General features: G+C 46.6%; 3 long non-coding RNA genes across 5 annotated transcripts; 2 read left to right on the plus strand and 1 right to left on the minus strand.

Moving 5' to 3' along the window:
* The first annotated feature begins 875 nt into the window (after positions 1 to 875).
* LOC135285278 (uncharacterized) lies at positions 876 to 7,617 on the plus strand. The gene is made up of 3 exons (XR_010350219.1): positions 876 to 1,003; positions 1,818 to 1,886; positions 7,564 to 7,617. It is a non-coding gene; the product is annotated as an uncharacterized LOC135285278 (long non-coding RNA).
* LOC135285277 (uncharacterized) lies at positions 5,685 to 14,614 on the minus strand. Of its 2 annotated transcripts, none has more exons than XR_010350218.1 (3): positions 13,432 to 14,614; positions 6,537 to 6,719; positions 5,685 to 6,062 (listed from the first exon to the last, which is right to left on the minus strand). It is a non-coding gene; the product is annotated as an uncharacterized LOC135285277 (long non-coding RNA). The 2 variants fall into 2 exon arrangements; XR_010350217.1 differs by lacking the exon at positions 13,432 to 14,614 and adding an exon at positions 7,500 to 8,466.
* LOC135285266 (uncharacterized) lies at positions 13,814 to 18,510 on the plus strand. 2 transcript variants are annotated; one of them, XR_010350206.1, is made up of 3 exons: positions 13,814 to 14,040; positions 14,155 to 14,412; positions 18,174 to 18,510. It is a non-coding gene; the product is annotated as an uncharacterized LOC135285266 (long non-coding RNA). The 2 variants fall into 2 exon arrangements; XR_010350205.1 differs by lacking the exon at positions 13,814 to 14,040 and having other exon boundaries at positions 14,051 to 14,412.
* Positions 18,511 to 22,704: the final 4,194 nt, after the last annotated feature.

The raw sequence follows: 22,704 nt of genomic DNA on the forward strand, positions 1-22,704 counted from the left end.
GGTCCCTCCCCAAACAGTCCAAGCAGAAAATGAGGGGTGCAGTAATTTCAGCTTCCTCCAAGTTCATGTGGGTGCTTTACCCACATTGTTTAACATGTGTGTTTGAAAGGAATAGAAGAGTCTCTCTAGGGACTGAAGACTAGGAAGCCTTTAGCTTTTTTCAAATTAACATCTCCCACAGTCTGTTTCAGACTTGAGGCTGTCAGTCATCTCATCCTTAGTGCAAGACCATGGTCAACATCCTCCAGGGCTTCCCTCAGCCTCCCTAGAGCTGTCTGTGACTGGAATCTCTGCCCTGCTGGGGTGTCTGTGGTGTAGGATTAGAGGGGTCTGAGTTGGAAGGTACCTTAAAGATCATCATTCCTATTCCATCCACAGCCTTGTGGGCAGCAGTTTTGTCTGAGAGTCTCTAGAGTCTCCCATCACAGACAGCACTGGGCCTGAGAGCTTGAACTTCTTCCTTGGATGTGTTGTGGGCCATCCCCGACAGAACTCCTGGGGTAGCAGTGGAAGTGCTCCAGAGAATTTTCTTTGCACAGGCATTGGCAGCAGCTGCTCAACACCCTGGGTGCCAACATTGCTTGTGGTGGGAGACTTCGGAGACTCTCAGACAAAACTGCTGCAGGGATGTGGCCCACAGAGCCATGGATGGAATGGAAATGATGATCTCTAAAGTCCCCCCAAACCACTCTGTGATTCCACACCACAGAGACCCCAGTGGGGCAGAGATTCCAGACAGCTCTGGGGAGGCTGAAGGGAGCACAGGAGGATGTTGACCATGGACTGATCTTACACTAAGGATCAGATGACCCTGACAGCCTCAAGTCAAGAAAAGACTGTGGGAGATGTTACTTTGAAGAGAACAAAAGGCTTCCAAGTCTTTAATCTCTAGAGTGGGTTGGGATTCCTCCCACCCACTTCCTCCTGCTGCTCCTACCAGGACGCTTTTTCCATCAGCCTTTGCCTTGGACAAAGAGTACGCACCCACTGCTCTGTACAAAAGGTAAGAAAACCCAATGTTTGGTGATTCCAGTGGATTTTTCCACCCAACATGTGTTGGGAAAAACATTTCAGGAAAATAAAACCACAACAAATCGAGGTCACAAGAGAGTTTGCCAATTCAAACTGCTCAGTGGCCTGGATTTATGATTTTTTTTCTTTTCCAATTAAATTCACCTTCCCTAAGTGGGGATTTCACACCCCTCGTGTTAAGTAAATTGGTGTCTGGATTTTTATGAGCTTTGGCAGGAAAAAGTAGCCAGTCAACCAAGAAAAATCCCGAGCTTTTGGATGAGGGCATCTAGGATTTCAGGCTCACATCCGAACCAAAGGAATGCTTGTGAGACACCCTTTGATGAGTAAAGACAATTGTTTTGATGCAATTTATAATTAAATATTGTTGTGTATCTCCATTCTTCCAGAACCTCCCCCTGCCACTGGAGTTTCATGGGGGTTATTTATGCATCGGTGATATATTCTGAATGCCTCACTAACATTGACGGATATTACACTTGATGTTTTTCCTTATGTCCCTTTGGTGGTGCAAATGTGAGAAAGGGCAATGAACTTTCGATGACTCTCTTGTAAAAAAAAAAGATTTTTTTCATCGGGTTCAAAAGTTCAGCGCGTCAAGAGAAATCATCTTCTTGGCGCCATTGCGTGAGGGGCGGGCGAATTTTGGGGAGATTTTTGTCTTACAGTGAGAGATAATTATTCTGGGGTGCAAGTTTTGTAATTGTCACCACCAACTGGCTTTCACACGACTATGTTGATGAATTATTTGTCATTAATATTTTATCATCCTCCATGACCCACAGGGTGGGTTTGCCATGCTCAGAGTCGCTTGCGTTGAAGGACAAAGAGCTCTTGGTGCGCCATTCATTGCGGTAAGAGCGCCTCGGGGTCCCTCAGTCTGCGCTCTGCTGAGATTGGGAGACTCAAAACAACAAGGTCTTTGCCTTGACAGCAGCGGGCATGATGGGAAGGAAGCATGGAGAAAGAGCATAGCGAAAAATCCCAACAATTCCGTCCCTCTCTGCAAATTCTCGCTGAACTCAGGGCTTGGGCCTTTCCGAAGGCAGTGCTTCCTCAGAGCATGCTCATCGGGAGGAACTGAAGAGCAATTATGTCTAAAAATAAATGTGTTGGCAGGAAAAGTCCATTCTGGAAAAAAGCCATCATTTTGGGTGGCCAAATAAAATCCCAAGCAGCTTCAGTGCATGGGGAGAAAAAAACAAACCCAACAAATACGCAAATGCCAATTGCAGCATGGTTAATAGGATCAGCTTTTTATAGAAGGTGGCGCTTCTCTGGATGGTGGGCCATGGACTTAAAGAGAATGGCAGAATCCCAGACCAGTTTAAGTTAGAAAGGGACTTTAAAGCCCATCTTGTTCCACCCCCTGTCGTGGACAGGGACACCTGTCACTATCCCTGGTTCCTCCAAGCTCTGTCCAGCCTGGTCTTGGACACTTCCAGGGATGAAGCAATCCCCATCACGCTGTGCAAATCTGGGCAGAGAACCCCTGATGGTCGCTTTGATCATCATCTAGCCCCATTATGGGACCTCAGCAACAAACCCCAGCTCCTCCCCAGCCAAAGACATTTTCTCCATGAACCAGTTCATGTTCAGGGTGTAGCAGGGTGGTTTTGTCCAGTGATATCTATCAGGGCAATGTTGCCCCACTGCCTGTTGGACAAGGGAATGTGGAGATTAGTATTGGGGCAGAAGTCTTCTTCTCACTCCATCCCATTCTCCTCCTGACTGGCCCTGGCTTTGAGACCTCTGCCACTGACCTTTGATGAGTCCTGATGGAAATGGCTGAAGCTGGATTGTTTGAGACAGGAGCATCCTGGAAAGCCTTTGGCAGCAATTGTCCTGTGTGCACAACAGCTCCAAAGGCACTCCGCTCCAGCCCAAATAAAACATGCAGCTGATGCCACATCTGAGCACCCTCAAAATCTTGAAATAACTGGCAGAGACAACCATCTGCCCTTGCATGAAGGGCTGGGGATGAGGCTCATCCCACACCACCACAGACGTGTTTTCAGGCACACACATTTATTTTAAAGGGGAAGGTAAAGCCAGATGCCCTTGAGCAGCCTTGTCCACTTGCTCAGGTCTGTCCCTGCACTGTAACATGGCAGAGGTGAATCAGGCCAGCTCCCTGTTCTGACAGCGCTGCATTCTCTCAGTCTTGCTGGAAGGTCACAGGTCCTGCTCAGGGAGCTGTGCACTTCGTGTGGGATGTCTGCCAGGAGCTTGATCCCATTGCAGATGAGGCAAACCATGGCCTGGGCAACATTTAGAGGGTTGTGCCCAGCCAACTGAGGGAAAGTAACTTCCTCTCTGATCAGTGCTGAGGAAGACAAATAGGACTTACTGTGGTCAGTTTTAGGAACTGTCCCAAGCTTCCAGAGGGACATGGAGAAAAAAGAGAGGCCAGAGGGTCAGACCCAGGTTCCAGGCCCACAGGCAGACACAGAGTTGGGTTGGGTTAACCAGGGGTACTCCAAGGAGCAGCTGCAGCAACCCCAAGGCCCTTGCAAAGAGGATGGAGCCCAGCTGTCAGTGGTTTAAACAACACAGCAAGGGAAGTGGCCAAACATTGCTGGTGAGTTGTTCTCTTTGGACACCAGTAGCAGCCCACTCCACTGCACTGCAGGTGGGTTCTCACCCCCATGACAGACAAAAACTCTGATCATCAAATCTTCCTTTGGTTACTCATAGATCTGGTGTGACAAAGCTTTGTCCTGCCACTCCCTTCCAACACTTTGACTCCCATTCTGATCTACTCTTTTACCCTGAAAACTCCAGAATGCCACATTTGTGCCAAATTTACCATTTCATCCCATCCTTTTGTTTTGTACGTTTTGTACTTCTCTTTTTGAATGTCCCCAATGCAATCCTATGCAAATTACCCAGACCTCGTATCTCTAACTTGGCTGTCTCTGCAGTCTGTGGCCTATTCTTCAAGCAGATCTTCCTTAACACACCTGCAGTATCCTCTGGACCCCGGTGAATGTGTCTTGACCACTGTATTGGAAACACAAATTTCTGCTGGGCTTTTTGCAGTATCATCCATGTCACAGAGTTCTGTCTGGGAGCTCAGCATCTTCTTTGTGTTCATCTAAATAATTTTCCCACTGTGGGTGCTCTTGACTGCACAGGAAGAGACTGTGCTGCTCCTTAGGGATAACACATTCCTAAACTTCTACTTCCAGGTCATAATTCCTGCAAACAAACCCTTCTTCAGTGACAGCAACAGGGACACCAACAGTAACAGGGATGTTGTTTGGGCAACACCTCAGCTCCTGTCAGATCACCAAGAACATCTCTGCAGCCAGGCAGACCCAAATCTCCCCCAGGACAAAGGGTGGCTCCCACTCCCTTCTCTGTGTTTGTTCTCTTTGTCTTGTGTCTCAGAGAGCCCTCGCAGCCCTTTCTGAGCTCAATGGGTTGCACTTAGATCTGGCACAGGTCGTAGGCTCCAGCACAGCACCGTGTGGCTCCTCAGGGGCCTTCACATCTTCCTTGATATGAATTTTTTTGCAACATTGTTCATTGGAGGGTCTGCAGGTATCTGCTGGTACCCAAGTGTTTCAGGAAAAGGGCACTGGTTGGATGATGCTTCCGTGTTTGCTGGTGCTGATTCTCTTGGAGAAGAGCTGGAACGTTGACTTCCACAGTGACTCTGCCTACATAAGCTGGGGTTATTCCTTCCTTGGCTCCTTCAAGGGATGAGGCATCCTGGACAGCCTTCAGGACAGCCCAAACACACCGTGTTAGCAGAACTGTCCTTGCCACGTCTGGCCATGAAAACACAGACTGAGTGGATGTTCAGGAGTGACTCTGGGACACATGCACCCCATGGACTCCTCCACCTGCTTTGGTGTGGGCAGAAGAATCCCACAATCCTATCACAGAATCATGAAATGGTTTGAGTTGGAAGGGACCTTAAAGGTCATTCTTAGCTGGCACTTCCACCCCACCTGCACCATTCCAGGTGAGACAGCTCCTATCCACAAATCCTCACACCCCCTGGGAGAGCCCTGTGTCCCAGTTCTTTGCAGTGTAGGAAAAACTTGATCTTCTCCACCATACCACCAGTCAAACCACTCATCTAGGACTGCATGAACTCTGCAGAAAAATTTAAATGGGAATCTTTGGCTTCAGGAGACAAGATTTCTCTGTTGTGGCTGAGCAAGACATTTCACAGGGTATCAACAAGTGGTGTGTGGAGACAGCTGTCTGTTTGCATCCCTGGCAGATTTGGGAAAGCTTTTCCTGGGAGATAGGTTCAGCTGCTGGTGGTACCGCACTGGCTCAGCAGAGCAGCAGATTGCCTCTGTTTGGAAAGTGGGAAACTCACTCCCAGCACTTGCTGAGACATTTGCAAAACGATTGTGCTCATCTTCATAAACTGAGCTTTGAAGGATTTTTGGCTGGAATGAGCCAGTTGCAGGGAATGTCAGTGCCAGTGAGGGAGATGGAGTTTAAATTTTTGAGCAGCAGAGTGATTGGGCCAAAAAAACCCCAAACCAAATCAAATCAAATCAAAACAAACCAAAACAAAACAAACCAAACCAAAAATATTTTGAAGACTGCATTTGCCAGCATTGAAGTTTAGCAGGTTCAGTGCAACCTTTTTTGGTTGCTGTTCAGGGGCCAGCTCTGTCCCTGGTTATTTTTTTTCTTCTTGGTTAGTGCTCCGTGACTGATGAGGATCTCAGTAAAACACAAATTGATTTACTTGGCTTTCATGGTCACCTCTGGACTGTAATTACTCAGGCAGGAAAAATTAATTAGTCCAGTGTGGGCCGACTGCTGCTCTCCCAGTGTTGCTGAATCTTAATTGGAGAGCTCCAGCAAAAGGTGCTGATTCACACCATGGCACGATGGGGTGGGGATTTTCCAAGGAAAAGAGGGTGGAGGGGTGAAGGGGGCTGAAGGTCAAGAGGAGATATGTTGTCTTGATCCACCATCAGCAGCTGGACTTTCTTTCCTCTCCTCAGCTGTGATAATGAGCCTGTTTAAGCCAATTTTCCTCTTTCAAACAGCAGCTGAAACAAGAAACGGTGGATTTGGTCATAAAATATCTGCATGGATCTTTCTGGAGAATGCAAAGCTCACTCAGAAAAAAAAAACAAAAAAACCCCCAAACCAGGACAAATCAGTGGGAGCTGATCTGTGTGAGACAGCAGTGATTAATCTCTTACCATGTTCCATGATGATGCCATTTGTGAGCGTGGTGTAGCACTGACATCTCTTAGAATCACAGAGTCACAGAATCATTTGAGTTGGAAGTGACCTTAAAGCTTCTCTCCTTCCGACCCCCTGCCATGGACAGGGACACCTTCCACTGGCCCAGGCTGCTCCAACCTGGCCTTGGACACTCCCAGGGATCCAGGGGCAGCCACAGCTGCTCTGGGCACCCTGCTCACCCTCCAAGGGAAGAATTCCTTCCCAATACGCCATCTAAATCTGCCCCTTATCAGCATAAAGGTATTTCCCCTTGAATGGCTTTACAGACTCACTCTGCTGTGGTTGGGACTGTGCAGACATGAGCTGCTGGCACAAACTCCCAGTGGTTCACGACGAGCTCATGGCAATGGGAATGGCTTTGCTGTTGCTGAATTATTTTTATTTTAGCATCTGCCTCCTCCTCTCTGTTCCACAATTGTTTGGTGCAATCTGATGCAGCAAGGTCGCCTTTAGCTCTGCAGTGAAAGAAATGTTGAAGGTGCTGGTTTGTGGAGGATCAAACAGTGAAACATTGCTCAGCCCTCCCTTGCAAACTGGCGTGGGAGACAGCTGAATTTCATTTCCCCATCTTTTTCTCAGGCAAAGACAGTTTTTCAGACAGTTTTCAGCGATTACTGCAGCTTGGCTGTGGGCTTACTTCACTTCCCTGGTGTTTCTACCCGACAGCAAACATCAGCACAGTGAGAGCCAAACAGGATTTTCTCATAGCTGATCAGCCCTGCTCACAGATTTGTTAATTAAATGAAGTCTCGTTAGCAAAAAATCCTCTACTAAGCTCTAAATATTTCCATTTTGAGTTTTGCTTAGGAGGATCTGAGGCTTGCTGCACTAAATCTCTGGTGAGGACGTGGTGCACCCCTGCCTGGGTTCATGATCATGCCACAGAGCCTGGCATGCTGCTCATTAGTGCAGCAGACACCTACATCACCCTTACTGCTCCTGTTTGCTCCGAAATTTATTGTCTCAGAAGCACAGTTTTATTGAGAAAAGATAGAAATCCTGTTTTTCTGGCTAGCTCCACATCTATTTTACTGCTCCCAGGCTGATTCCTCAGGCTGCAATAGGTAACAGGGCTTGTGTCCCTCTACATTAAAGTAATTGCCAGGTGGGAGGAGAGGGTCACCCTTGGTTTGTCATTCACATTTCTGAACTTCAAATCATAATTGCTTTAATCCAGAGACCGAATCTACCCCTGGCTGCCCATTTGCAGTTCAAATCTCCCACCAAAGCCTTACATTTTCCAAATTAGAATTTTACCAGTGTCACCATATCTTCTTCCTCTGCCCATTCCTTTTGAAGGTGGGGAAAAAAGCTTAAAATTCAGCAAAACCCTGAGAAGATGAGAAAAGACCCTGAAAAATATTGGTGTGGTTTGATATACATCAATTCATCATGCTGTTCTTTCCAGGTAAGAGTCAATATTCCAGAAAATACTGGGCAGGAAAAATGAAGCTTGGTGCCAACACTGTAAAAGAGACCTGGGAAGTAGTAATGCATCCTAAGGTGCATTAACACCTTGCTGCTGGAAGAGAACACAGGGGAAAAAAGATTTATATATATCATAGAATCATGGAACCATAGAATCTCACAGTGGTTTGGCTTGGAAAAGAGCTTAAAATCCATCTCATTCCACTCCCAACTATGGGCAGGGCCACCTTCCACTTCTCCAAGCCCTGTCCAGCCTGGCCTTGGACAATTCCAGGGATCCAGGGGCAGCCACAGCTGCTCTGGGTAAATATCTCTGCCTTTCTTTCAGCGTGTGCAGTGATCATGGTGCTGTGCTCAGAAAGGGCAGGATCACAGTGGCAGTGATAATGCCAGTTTAGAGAGCTGGGGGGAGGCAGAGCAGTTGGATAGAGAACTACAAGGGGGAAAAAGGATTTGAGATGTTTATCCAGAGAAGAGCTGATTTACACAAATAGCCTTGGTTCCAAACCCATTATGGATAGGACAGAAACTACTCAGTTTCATTTGCATAACAGGATTTAGGTCAGAGTCAGCAGGGAGATTGTGGAAAATTATGATGTAGAGATTAGATGAATATTTATCCGGGGAGATGAATGTGCAGAGCGGGACCAACAGGCTGCAGATCCCTGAAAACTCCTGCTCTCTGATTCCGGGGCTCACCAACTCCTTGCAGGCCGGAACAGGAGCCCTGGGGTGGCCTGGGAAAGGAAATGCTCCCAGGGATGTGTTGGTTTGTCTTTGGCTTTTGCCAGTGACCTTCAGCTTCATCCCTGAGCAAAGCCTGTCAGTCCTACAGGACAATTTTCCAGGCAAGTTTGTGTTACTTGGGCATCACCCACATAATAAAACTCTTTGCTTGTGTAGGGGGATCCACCCACATTTCATCTGACAGAGATGGGCCCCTTTTCTGTCTTATAATGATCCAGCTGGGTCACCAGATTGACCTCAGTTCTGCTCTGGTTCCATTGTTTGAGTGCCTGAAATTTTTATATGAAAAGGGCTTTTCATTCCAAATCATTTGTGCAGAATGAAACTATTTCTTGAAGAAAAGTTCATTATCATTTAAACGCTCTGCTTTTCACAAACTTACTGGTATCTAAAATTGATATTTTAATCAAAGCATTACTAAACATCTATCAAACTAATTTAAATAATTACTGCTTTGCTGTCTTTACAGTAGATACAATTTTGTGTAAGCAAATGCAAATGAGCAAAGAGTGAATATTTCAAAAATGGTTTTATCAGCTTTAGAAGAAATCTTCCTTTAAATCTGATAGATTGTGTAGAACAAGGAGCATATGTTGGATCCAGTTAATGGAAAGCATTTCATAATCTTGATAAAGAGTAATTTTCCCATTTTTGCCAGTTTCCCTCTATCTAAAGCATTTTTTACATTAAGAACTTGATAATGGCCTAACCACCTTGTACCTCTTTCTAGTAGATAAAATGTCTTTCTATTATTGTGAGCATTTTCACTCAAACATTTTCTCCTGCTTCGTGACACTAAATGTGACTCAAGAGGGAAAAGCATTTTTTCCAGGTTGATGGGTTGAGCGGAGCAGCTCCTGTAGCAGTTTCACAGCAATGGTGAATTATAAAAGCTTCAGAAAATGCTCCAGTATCAAAATGAAAGGTTTTTATTCCATCTTTGCCAGCAGCTCCACCAGGAGTTCTGCTTCCCTGGTATTATGTGTGTCACAGAGGACAACTGAGCCACAGGACTATGATTCATTAAAAAAGGCACTAATTGTTCCACGTGAGGCAGGTGGGGCAGAAGGATGAAGAGATGCAGAGGGAAGGGACACCAAACCATCAGTGTCCCACAAGGCACAGGGATTGCAGGATTACTGCCAGGTTCCCTCAAGGAGGAACTCACAGGATCACAGAGTCATTAAGGCTGGAAAAGACCTCTAAGATCATTGAGCACTGCCAGCACCACCACAAAACCATGTCCCCAAGTGCCACATCCCCTTTGAACACTTCCAGGGATGGTGACTCCAGAATGACCCTGGGCATCCTGTGCCAGGGCCTGACAGCCCTTTCCAATGAAACAAAATTCCCTAATATTCCATATAAACCTCCCCTGGCCCAGCCTGCAGCCGTTCCCTCTCCTCCTGTCCCTGTTCCTGGGAGCAGAGCCCGACCCCCCCAGCTGTCCCCTCCTGTCAGGAGCTGTGCAGAGCCACAAGGTCCCTCCTGAGCCTCCTTTTCTGCAGGAGTTCCCTCAGCTGCTCCTGGTGTCCCAGATTCTTTCCCAGCTCCGTTCCCTTCTCTGGACATGCTCCAGCCCCTCAGTGCCTTTCCTGTCATGAGGAGCCCAGAACTGAGCCAGGATTTGAGTGCTCAGCACAGGGGACAATCACTGTCCTGGTCCTGCTGCCACCCCATGGCTGGGACCATCCAGGTGCCCTTGACTCGTTGGCAAATGCTGTTGTGATATTTTAGCCATGTAACAAAGACCATGCTGCAAGAACACCCAGGTGCTTCAGTGACTGCTCTCAGACCGCTGCAGCTGCTGAGGGAGTTGGGAAATTCCCTGTGACTCTGATCCCAGTGTTTGCCACTGGGGTATGATGAACTGGATTTTAGGTGAATGCTGACTTGATACCCATGGTGCACTTTATTCTTGAAATGGGAAGGTTCTCCTAATTTCAGCCCAAACTGGCTCCTGATCCACCTCCAGCCATCACTGCAGACCCACCTGTCAGTTCCTACTGATACATACATGGCATTTATGTTCTGTCTGTCACACAAGCATTTCCCCCTGGAGGAATTATGAACACAAGGGACAGAACAACCTGGTGGAAGGTGTCCCTTGCTGTGGAAGGGGGTGGAATGAGATGGGCTTTAAGGTCCTTCCAACCCAAACCATTCTGGGATTCTTTAACTGTACAAGAAGTCTCAAATGAGTCAGAGCTGGTTGTTCCAGTGTTAAAAACAAAAAGCCATATGCAACCTATAAATGCTTAAAACTTTTCCACCTTCCTTATGCCTGTAGTTCATGAATTTTTATTTCTTAACTCTTGGCCCCCTATTTTACAGCAGGTATCAAAAAGACAGCCTTGGTTGAGACACTCTAAGGACACGAGTCTGCTTTGAGTTCCTGAATGTCTCCTCATTCAAAAGGTGACCCATTTCAAAGAGTGAGGTCTAGTTCTTCTGCCAGTCTTGGTAGCAGCTCCCAGTTTGTGTCACATGCCAGCCATGAAACTCAGACCTAATTTTTAGTCTTTGCTCACCATCCTGTACTAAAGAGATTTCCCTTTGCAGTCAGCTATGCCCTAAGAGGAGTTTTCTCTCCAGAGATCTCTCCCAGGAGACTTTTCCCCATGAGTCCATGTCCTGTTGGATTCAGAGCTGTCTCTGAGCACTACCATTCCCTTCTCTGGTAGTTTCCTCTTCAGTGGAAACACTTGCAGACTCCTTTTATTCACTTTCAGCTCCAGAGCCCAAATCCATGGCTAATTTATTAGGATATCACAGAAAGCGAGAGGGATTTAGTTCCTGTATGTCCTATGCATGGCAGCACTGATCCTACCAGAAAATGCTGCTAAATTATCCAGAAACAATTTAGCTTTGTTAAATTATCTTGTACTTTATGTATTTTTCCCTGCTCCCCTGGCTTTATGTGTTCTTGTTCCATAACTTTGACTTCCAACTAAGAGCCTGTTCTTGTCTGAACCATGCTTCACCCTGTTCTTGACAGAGGTGTTTTATCTGTTACCCCACTATGGGGACTATCTCTGATTTCCATAATCATTCTCCATGGTCCTTGCTTGATCTGTTGTTCAGACAGTGCTGTTACTGGTCCAGGTAGAAATCAGTGTTTTATTTTTCACTTGAATCAGCCCAAATTGTGGCTTCTCCTCAGATGATGTCAGGCCTCATGACCTACCCTAATTTACCCTGGGATTTATGTTCATGCCCTTGATATCACCTTGGTGCTGCTGTTAGTTGTGGTAAATAAGATTTTCAGGATTGCCAACAGGTAACTTCTGATCTATTTTTGTCTCAAGTGTGTAACTGTCCTAATTTTCTCTTGGCTCCTCTTGGTTTCTATGGCTTAAGTGCCACTCACTATTATTAATTTTGATTTCGTGTGTGAGGTGGGTTTTTGGTCATTTTAACTTTCTTTTTCAGTTTATAACCTCTCAAACATTCCTCTTCTCTCTGCTCTCACTCCCTTTTGAATTTTGAATTTTAAGTACCTGTGCCTTCTTTGCTCACAGATCCCAGAGCTGCTTAGTCAGACTCAATAATTCATTTCCTTAGCTTTCAAAGTTTGCCTTTTTAAGCTTCCAAACCTATTCTAGACCTACTTTTGCCCATTTTGAAAGTTGAAGTGAGAAAAGACATCTCAAGATTGCACTTGATTCAAATTTTACTACTTTTATAACCACACAGGTACAAGGTTTAAAGCAGTGTTATACTTGACTTTTGCAAAGAAATCCATCACCTAAAATATCTGAGCCAATATAAGCAGTAATTACCTTTCAATCCATTTTTGAAACATTAAAGGCTCCCATAATTCCCATCAATGCCCATGCATTTGATAACTGTAGGGGACTAATCAAGATTAGGTTGGAGCTCGGGATGCAGAGGAGGCTGTTGAGACTTTCCTGCCCTGTCCAGCCTTCCCCCCTGGCCCTGTTGTGCCCCTGCCATAGTTCAACATTGCATTTCCCAGACTCTTCTTGCTGACACAAGGCACCAGCTCCCTCCATCCACTGGTTTCCAGCATCGCTGAGGCTCCCATTAAAAAAGGCACTAATTGTTCCACGTGAGGCAGGTGGGGCAGAAGGATGAAGAGATGCAGAGGGAAGGGACACCAAACCATCAGTGTCCCACAAGGCACAGGGATTGCAGGATTACTGCCAGGTTCTCTCAAGGAGGAACTCACAGGATCACAGAGTCATTAAGGCTGGAAAAGACCTCTAAGATCATTGAGCACTGCCAGCACCACCACAAAACCATGTCCCCAAGTGCCACATCCCCTATGAACACTTCCAGGGATGGTGACTCAGGAATGACCCTGGGCATCCTGTGCCAGGGCCTGACAGTCCTTTCCAATGAAATAAAATTCCCTCATATTCCATATAAACCTCCCCTAGCCCAGCCTGAGGCCGTTCCCTCTCCTCCTGTTCCCATTCCTGGGAGCAGAGCCCGACCCCCCCCTGGCTGTCCCCTCCTGTCAGGAGCTGTGCAGAGCCACAAGGTCCCTCCTGAGCCTCCTTTTCTGCAGGAGTTCCCTCAGCTGCTCCTGGTGTCCCAGACCCTTTCCCAGCTCCATTCCCTTCTCTGGACATGCTCCAGCCCTTCAGTGTCTTTTCTGTCATGAGGAGCCCAGAACTGACCCAGGATTCAAGGTCGGGCCTCAGCCTGGTGCTGCGGTCACATCATGGCTGGGACAGGCCAGGTGCTGTAGAACAACCCTGCTTAAAGGGAAGTTGGCCCAGAGGACCCTCCTGTGGTCCCTTCCAAAATGACCCTCTCTGAGGTTCAGACTCCTGCAAAGTCTTGTACAGGAGGAGCTCAAAGAGTCCCTCAGAGTTGGGTCTTTCTTATATTGTCACCAAGTGTCACCTTTAACAGTCATGGGTTGTTGGGTTCACTTCTTGACATTGGTTTTTGTGCCAGGGTTCCATCATCCCCTCAGTCCACACCCTGGTCATCACCTGAGCCCTCGTCCTGCCCATTTACCTCCCAGGAATCAGAGAATCCTACAAGTCATTGAATGGTTTGGGTTGGAGAGGCCTTAAAGTCCATTCAGTTCCACCCCCCTGCCATGGGCAGGGACACCTTCCACTGTCCCAAGTCACTCCAAGCCCTGTCCAATCTGGCCCTGGACACTTCCAGGGATCCAGGGGCAGCCACCACTGCTCTGGGCAATAGCAGGGTCTCATGAGGCCCAGGAGACCATTTTGAGGCCATGGAATCTCCTGGACCCCAGTCTCTGATGGACACAGCACGGCCTCATGGGGCCCAGGCAACCTCAAGGAGTTATGGAACTTCATGAAAATGAGGCTGAAATTTGAAACCTATGGAAAGCAGGAGACTGCTGTGAGGTTATGGAACCCAGTGGGTTCAAATGTGACACCCTCTGTCAAATGTGACACAGACGAGCTTCAGGGAACCAAGAGCCTATGGCGGGGTTTTGGAACCTCATTGGAACCAAGGGTCCAGTGTGACACATGGAGTTCCACTCCTCATGGAACCCAGGAGACCACACTGACACTATGGAGTCTCAAGGAGCCAAAATACTAAAGTGTCATATCAAGGGGCCTTATGGAAACAAGAACCACAGTGAGGGTATGGAATCTCAAGGAACCAGGGCTCTAAATGGACACAATGAGTGCTCAGGGAACCCAGGAGATGCTGTGAGGTTCTGCTAATCCAGGGAACCAAGGCTTTTCTGTGTCACAGGGTGGCCTTATGGAACCCAGGAGACACGGTGTGGCCATGCAATCTCTTGGAACAAAGGCTCTAATGTGACACAGCATGGCCTCTTGGAACCCAGGAGAGCACTGTGAGGTGATGGAACACTGTGGAACCAGGGCTCTAATGTGACTCAGAGCAGCCTCATTGAACCAAGGATACCATAGTGAGGGCATGGAGCCTCATGGAACCAATACTCCAGGGTGATGCAGTGGGGCCTTGTGGAGCTCAGGAGACCCTACTGAGGTACTGGATCCTCATGAAAGCAAGCCTGTCATGTGTTCTAATCTCATGAGTGCCAGGGCCTCCCCACCCTCACAGGAAAGGGTTTCTGCCCAATACTGTATCTAACTCTGCCCTCTGGCAGTGGGAAGCCATCCCCCCTTGTTCTGGAACTCCAGACCCTTGTCCCAAGTTCTTCTCCTCCTCTGTTGGAGCACCTTTAGGCTCTGTAAGGGGCTCTAAAGTATCCCTTCACTTCTCCACGCTGGACACCCCCAGCATTCCCAGGCTTTCCTCACAAGAGGAGTGTTCCATCTCTCCAACCACCCATCCTCTCTGAAAGACAACTTCCTTACCTTAAATTGCCCTTGGCTTTAGAACATCATACAAAATTAAAGAACTTTTAGCTTTTCATACTCTTCTCACTTGGAACAGGGACAGATTTTCCTCAGCTGTCTAGCAAAGCTCTGAAATCCTGCACAATCTTTAGCAATTTCATGGTCTGTTATATTTCTATTTCCAGTGCAGAAGTCACCATGAATAGTATTAAAGAACCAGAAACATGACCATGAAAATGGTATTTTGATGTAGAATGGATATAAGAAATGCTCATCTTTTCCAGTCAGAACTAGCAAAAAAAAAAACAAAAAACAAAAAAAAAACCAAAACAAAACAAAAAAAACCAAAACCATTCTAAGCCCTAAAATGCCAGAATCATGGCCAAAGAATTAGGAGAACTGGCATGTTTTTCAACGCTGCGATGTTGTCCATTCCCCTGATGCCTTGTGAAGGTTGACTTAGAACAGAGACTTGACAGAGCTAAAGAATGAAGTAGAGACTTATTAGGAGGCCTCAAATAGATCCACCTTGGGCAGCACAAAAGCCCAGACAGGGCTACACCCAAGATGAACCAAAATGGCCACAAAATACATGACTGGTCACGGGGTCTCTCATTTTTATCAGTTCTGCTCCATTTGAATATAGGAGTTAATTGTCCAGTTCCAGCTTTAGCTCATGCAGTCCCATCCTTCTTGTTTTTCTCTCTTCAGCCCACATTGCTTGCACTCCTGGGCCTGAGATTTGGATTATTTGGCCTTGGTCCCAGCTGGAGCAGGAATTGTTTTGTCTCCTTGCTCTGTGCAGAGAGCTCACCATGCCCTGATGTGAAGCCCAGACCCACACACTAGAGCAGCACAGAACCTGAAAAATAGAAAAGCCAAACCTAAGGCATCACCTCCAGCAGGATGGGCAGAGCACAGGAGATCTGGATGGTTTCAGCTCACAGCTGAAAGCCTGAACAGCCAACAGGAAGCTCTTCTTCCTACTGTGCCTCGGTTTCTCCTCTCACTCTCCCTGTCTCCCTGTCTCTTTACATCCCTGTTTCTCAAAGCGGTCTGGACATGTCCATGCAGCACCATCACAATGTGGTCCCAGGCCCCTCCAAGGCATCCCCACTGCACAAACAACGAGCAGTGATGGTGAGTGTAATTCCTACAGTCAAACTGCTGCAGCCCTGCATCATTAGCTGTGCCCTGAGAAAAAGAACACTTTAATCAGTCTGATGTATCAGCTGTGCCTTCCCTCACTGTCACTGGGGATCTGACAAACTCCTTCATGCTGCTTGATTAGAAACACCATGGCAGGCATGACTCCTGGCACTAGGGCAGCAGGGCACTGTCTCACCAGGTCTCCTGTGGTCCATCCCTCAAGAGCAGAATGTCTGAAATCCACCACCTGTAGAAGGCTTTCTTCCCTCATTCTTGGCTCCCAGGTTGCTCCATTCTCTTGGTTCTCTCTCAGCTAAAGCTTAGTTTGGTGTGGGTTTGGTTTTGCAATTGTGTTACTTCTCCCAAGAGCGCTTGAGGAAGTTACCAGTCTCTTTATCCTACTTAAAGTCCTCTTTATCATCTAATATTGGGATCGTTCTGGTATCAGTCACACTGCAGACAAATTCAGACTTGAAACTTGCAGTAAAAACATCACTGCAAAGGGGCAGGAACAGCAGGTACTTCATGCAATCACATGAACTTCTGGTTTCTCTAAATCCCTGTCATTGCAGCCTGCCAGGACCAGTGGGCAAGACAGCCTCTGGCCAGACACCAGCATGGGGGCTCAGCAAGGCTGGGATCTCTGTCCCCGGGGGTGGTCAACACATGAAAGGACAGGAGTCCAGCAGCGGGATGGGTCTTTAAAGACCTGCTCAGACTGTGGGGTGACCACAAGATCTCCATGGGTCCTCCTCAACCCTGGATTTGTCTATTATTATATGAAATTAAAATAGATTGAGCATTTGTCATTATTCCTGTCTCAGGAAACATTTGACATCTGGGAATAGTTATTACAGTGTTGACAACCTTCATGGAGAAGGCAGAGGCCTCATATTTACACTATTTCTACTGAAACATTTCTGAGATGTATCTGTCATTTCTTAGTTCTTCCCTGTGAGGGTGGGCAGGCCCTGGCACAGGTGCCCAGAGCAGCTGTGGCTGTCCCTGGATCCCTGGCAGTGCCCAAGGCCAGGCTGGACAGGGCTTGGAGCAGCTTGGGACAGTGGAAGGTGTCCCTGTCTGTGGCAGGGGTTGGAATGGGATGACTTTAAGGTCCCCTCCAACCCAAACCATTATGGGATTCTTTTTTTGTTGTTTTACTTTTGTTGCATTTTTTCCCCCAGGAATTCCAAAAGTTGTGCAACATCCTCCTGCATGGGATAGCTTGAATAATTCAGACTCATTGAGCTTTTGTTATTTGCCATAAAAAATGCTGTGCTTTAACTTCTCACCCTCTTCAGTGAAGGTAAAAGGAAACACTCACATACCAGCCCCTCTTTGAATCCTACTTTTCTCCATGAGTGACTAGAATGCAGAAAACCACATACCTTCTTTTCTCTTTTCCCAATATTCAGAATATTCTGTTTGCTTAGGTGAACCTACCTAAAGACACTGCACTACCCTGGACATTTTTGTGTGTGTGTCTTTCAACTTTTTTAATGTGTGAATTCATGGACAGTCCTCATTCCCCACATCTCCAGAAGCCAGAAGGGGACATCAAACTTAGTGAATGACATGACTTTTCCTGAGCGGGGATACTCCTCCCCAGAATTAGCATCAGGTTGTTGGATCTGACGGGCAGACTGGAAAAAAAAATCATCCTAGTTCTTATCCATTTCCAGATAAAATCTCTGTGGTTTTTTGTTGGTTTTGCTTTTAAGAGACATTTCTTTGGGTGTTTATGGAAAAGGACCAAGGAAATCCATTTGAAAGTTATGGACAGTTCAGAGCCTTGTTACAAAAGACAGCTGGATGTTTGGTATTTCCTATATTTCAAATTCATCTTTTCCATTGACAATATAATTAACATTGGTTTTAATAGTTAATTAAAGACCATAAAAAACAACACTGAGAAAACCTCTGCTCCTCTGGGGAGAAAACTTCCACTGCAGTTCTTTGATTAGTATCTTTTCATGAAATCAGTTATTATGACTCATTTCCCTCTCTCCTATACCTATTTATTTTCCTTATGTCTTTTATGGGGAACCTTATAAAAAGTGTTTTCAAAATCCAAGGAAATGACACACACTTGGGTCACCTTGCTCTCGGATTTTATTAACTTTTCCAGGTTAACAAGACATGCTTCTCCCTTCAGCAGCTCTGACGGTTTGACCCAATCAAGCTACTCTGGCTTTATCTAAATGCTAGATTATTTGATTCTTAATTAGACTGTTTCTCTGGGACTGCTGTTCCTGACACCAATGGGCAACTTTCTAATCTTCTTTGTAATTGCTGCAGGTTCGGATACAAGGACTGATGCAAAGTCCACTGGAAAAGCAGCCTCAGGAACTACTTGAAAACCCGTGTGGAAATATCTTTTGCTCCTAGTTAGCAGCTCCTTTCACAGCTCCAGAGCTTTGGTTTTCATGGTTGAAAGTTCTTTCAAGGTCAGATTCATCTTTTTGGAACAAAACCACAAAATTAAAACAAATATACCAGGACAAGGGCAACAAAAAATGCCAAACCAACCAAACAAAAACCCACACAAAAAGACCTGAAACAATCAAACACAGACTCAAAAACCCCAGAAAGTTCTGCTTGAAAAGGACAATTACATTTTTTATTATTCCCCCTATGGACTGGGTGACTGTTTTCCACGTTCCTCTTCCTTTCCCTCCCTCCAGATGCACCTTTTGTTTGCAGAAGTCTCTTCCTTGTCTTACTTTTCAAAATGCAGAGGGATTTTGGGATGAAATAGCCAAAAAAGGAGAGCAAACCCCCTGCACACTCTACCAGTCAGGGGATGGGATACAGCTTTCTCCAGTGTGTTTTCCCACATGGAATGTTTTCTATCCCGTGCATTTGCTGTCTTCTGGAATTTGCAGAACCATGGAACCACTGAGGTTGGAAAAGCCCTCTAAGATCAAGTCCATTGCCCCAGCACTGGCATGGTCACTGTTAAAGGTCCCCAAGTGCCACAGTTACAAATGTTTTTGCAAATTTTTTGCATTTTGGATGGTGACTCCACTACTGCCCTGGGCAGTCTGTGTCAATGCCTGACCATTCTTTCCATGAAAAAAAAAAATTCCTATTATCCAATCTGAACCTTCTCTGGCACAGCTTGGGGCCACCTCCTCTTGTCCTGCCCCTTCTTGTATGGGGTGGGTCCTCATCCTAAGAAATGAGACAGGAGCAACATGTGCAGAATCCAGATGTTCCATGAAACAAGTGATACTTTTCTATTTCCCATTTCCACAATTTTATGCTTAAAACTGTGGATAAACTGTCTGGAAACATAAAAAAATAAGTAGCTGAAGGTATTATTTGCATAAGTTGCTGTGAATGGAGCTGTGCAGAACCAGGCACAACGAGGAGCAGGTGCAGCTGGAACAACTCTGGACCCACAGGTTTTGGTCGCAAGTCTCAATTTCTGGCTCAGTTCCAGGTGCCACATTCCAAGCAGGATTTCCTGGCCAGAGGTGTCTGTCTGTGACAGGTTGCTTTGCTGGATCAGAGGCTCACCTCCACTCTGACAGGCTCAGATGCTGGTGTTCCTCTCATAATCTCTTGTAAGGAAAATTGCAGAGGGATGTTTGGTAGTGGGGGAAAAGAGTAAGGAACGCAGGTTGACCAAGGAAGGGGTTCTGTGCAGGAGAGCAGAGCACCCCAAGAATGTTAGAGAAGCTGCTGCTGCCCCATTCCTGGAAGTGTCCAAGGCCAGGCTGGATCAACCAACTTTGGAGCAGCCTGGGACAGTGGAAGGTGGCCCTGGCCATGGCAGGACATGGAATGAGATGAGCTTTGCTGTCCCTTCCAACCCTAACCAGTCTGGGAGTCTGTGGCTCCAAGGAGGGGAAGATATTAGGGAACAAGACAGCCACTGGCCTTAGAGCACAAATTCCATCTTTCAGTACAGGAATAGGGGGATTGGAGTTCTGGGATCCACAGGGATGTGTTCCACATATTGCACAAAGTGCTGCAATGCCATCTCTTGATTTGGGTTGAGGCTTTTCATTATCTACAATAGGCTGCAAAGACAATTCCTTTGTGGGGCAGGGAAAGGGAATGTGCTCCAGAAACCTGGCGAGGACAGGGGGATTGTGCAGGAGTTCCCCACCTCATTCCCCCATTAGATGAGGAAATTCATTATTCTCAATTTGAAGAATGTTTGGAGGATGGGATTTTCTCCCAGATCCTCTCACACCTCATGCTGCTCATGTTTCACTTTACTTTCTTTAACCTCTGGATATTTCTCCTCTTTATGAGTGTTTTGTGTTTTCCTGTCTTCTCTCTTTGTGTCCAACACTGATTTTATTGCTCCTTGAGCATCTTTCTCCATTCCCTCTCCGCCTTCCTGGTGTTTTGCCTCCCCTCCCAGCTTTGCCTTGATCAGTGAAGTGACAACATGTCAGCAACCCCAGAAGCTGCTGAGCTCCCGAGCGGCCGGAGCAGCTCTGCAGCACAGCTGCAGATCAAGGGGAGGCCACCCATGGCTCACATTTGTAAACTGCTTGTCGCAGTTCCTCACTCCCCAGCCTGTGATGCTGCCAAGAGCAATCTCATCTCTCAGGCACCCATCCATTTCCTCTCATCCCAGACCCTCAAGGTATCTGAGTCAAACCACCCCCCTCCATCCTGCCCCATCTGTGTGTCCCACATTCTGCTTTCCTCGGGGCCCATCTTTTCTTTCCAGCAACAGTAGCTCCTGCTGCTTGAGTCCCCGCCACCCAGGGACTTGGGCTGAACTACTGACAAAGAAAAGCTCTAAATAACAGGAGGAGGGGGTGATACCTGACAATCTCCTGGAAGGAGACACTTAACGGAACAGAAAATTGATAAAGGGCTTTAAGGTCCTCAGTGAAAAATCCACAGCTACAATCAATACAGCAAAGAAGTTTTTCGAGTACATTAGCAACCAAAATTCTGGTAATGACACAGATCCAATGTGAGGTGAGAATTGCTTGATAAGGATGAAAAAAAAGTGTGTCTGTGTCTGTGTGTGTGTGCACATGTTTTGTGCTGTATTTCAGAAAAAGCAGATGAAAGAACACTATGTCATTGATGAGATTACTTTATTGTTGGCAAAGAGGATTGTTTGTCTCCAGTAGGGAGTTCTTAGAGAACTGGTTTTGAATGAATAGCCTTGGTGGTAGAAAAACTTCCTGCATGTGATATTACTGGAATCTTCATAACTTTTGATTTTGGCAGGGTTGGCTGGGGCTTGAAGCAACCTGGGACAGGGGAAGGTGTCCCTGCCCATGGCAGAGGTGGAAGAGGATGTGGTTTGATGCCCCTTCCAACCCAAACCAGTCTAGGATTCTATTATTTAAACCAACTTGGCATTTCAAAGTTTAATTCTCCAATAAAAGCTGTGTAGGATTTTCTGCTGGACATCCTTGTGGTCAGTTCTAGAAGACCTTGTGGTCAGTTCTTCAGAGAACTGAAGCCAAGTTGGGTGTTACAGCTCAGACCTGTGGTGGGGGAACCACTGGCTGGAGTGGTAGTTAATTAATTACACACTGATGAGCAGATACAGGCAGAAAGGAGCAAATAACATTTGACAAAGTCTAGTGAAAATATTTTATGTAGGCAGACTTACACCTCTGGTAAGAAGCAGTGGACACTGGTGTGCTGGTCCCAGTAAAAGGCCAAACTCCTGCCCAGCTGCTCACTCACTGCTCCCTGCAGCAGGAGGGGAGAGGGCTTGGAAGATCAGGAATGAGAAAACTCATAGGTTGAAATATAGATGGAAGACCTCTTACCAAATATCATGGAAATCATCCTAGAAGTCATCCTAGAAATCATGGAATGGTTTGGGTTGGAAGGGACCTCAAAGGTAATCAAGGAGGGATGGCCCCCACTAGATCTGGTTACTCAGGGTCCCATTGTTGTGGACTAAACAGACTCAGCTTGGGGAAATTATTTTAGTACCAAATTATATATAAAATCATAAAAATATATATTTTAAAAAAAAAACATTTAAAACTATTGATTCAGGTAGCTGGAATCAGGAAGACAATTATTAACCCACAAAGGGAAACAACCTTTCCTCCTCCTTTCCTTGGCTGACCTCATTCCAAGTCCTGTTCTGCCCCTGCTGTTGCCACCAAAGGTCTCACCCAAGCCCTTCATTGCAGAACAGGCAGTGCAGCTCAGGACTGGGGTGCAGAGACTCCTTTCCCTCTCATTCTCTTCCTCTGCTCTGGCCTGGCTCCTCCACAGGCTGTGCCTCCTGCCAGGAACCTCCATCTGCTCCAGGGCAGGTCCTGCACAGACTGCAGGGAACCCCTGGTCTCCCATGGAGTTCTCTCCACCAAAACCTTGTCACAAACACCACCTGTTCAAAGGGGGGTCTGTCTTTTGAAACAGAAATTTGGGATCCAAGTGGGGAAAAGAGGTTTCTTTTCATGTTTCTGCAATGCTGTTTTGAGGGCACAGAGAAACAAAAAGGTTCTCGTGGGTTCATTTGCTTTAGCCCAGTTTGCAAATTATCCTAAGTCCAGTCTAAATCTGTTTTGATTTCCTGGTACTAGAGCCATCCATCAATGCAGACAAGTCTTGTCCACTGTTATTAATGTTCAACTCCTTCTTCCTCCACGCTCATCCCTCATCATGACAATGCTCTTCTGGCTAAATTCATGATGGACTCTTGCTCTGTGCACTTCCCAAACTGAGGAGCAGAAGCCCAGTTCCAGGGATAGAATTTGCAGTGCTGAGTTGGGGGCCCTGCACACACTGGAATGATGATGGAAAGGCCACGCTCAGAGAGCAGGGCTTGTGACAGGGATGACACTGAGCACAGGGATGCCCATGCCCTGCTCTGGAGATG

Source organism: Passer domesticus, chromosome 22, assembly GCF_036417665.1.
Source record: "Passer domesticus isolate bPasDom1 chromosome 22, bPasDom1.hap1, whole genome shotgun sequence".
Classification (NCBI taxonomy): domain Eukaryota; kingdom Metazoa; phylum Chordata; class Aves; order Passeriformes; family Passeridae; genus Passer; species Passer domesticus.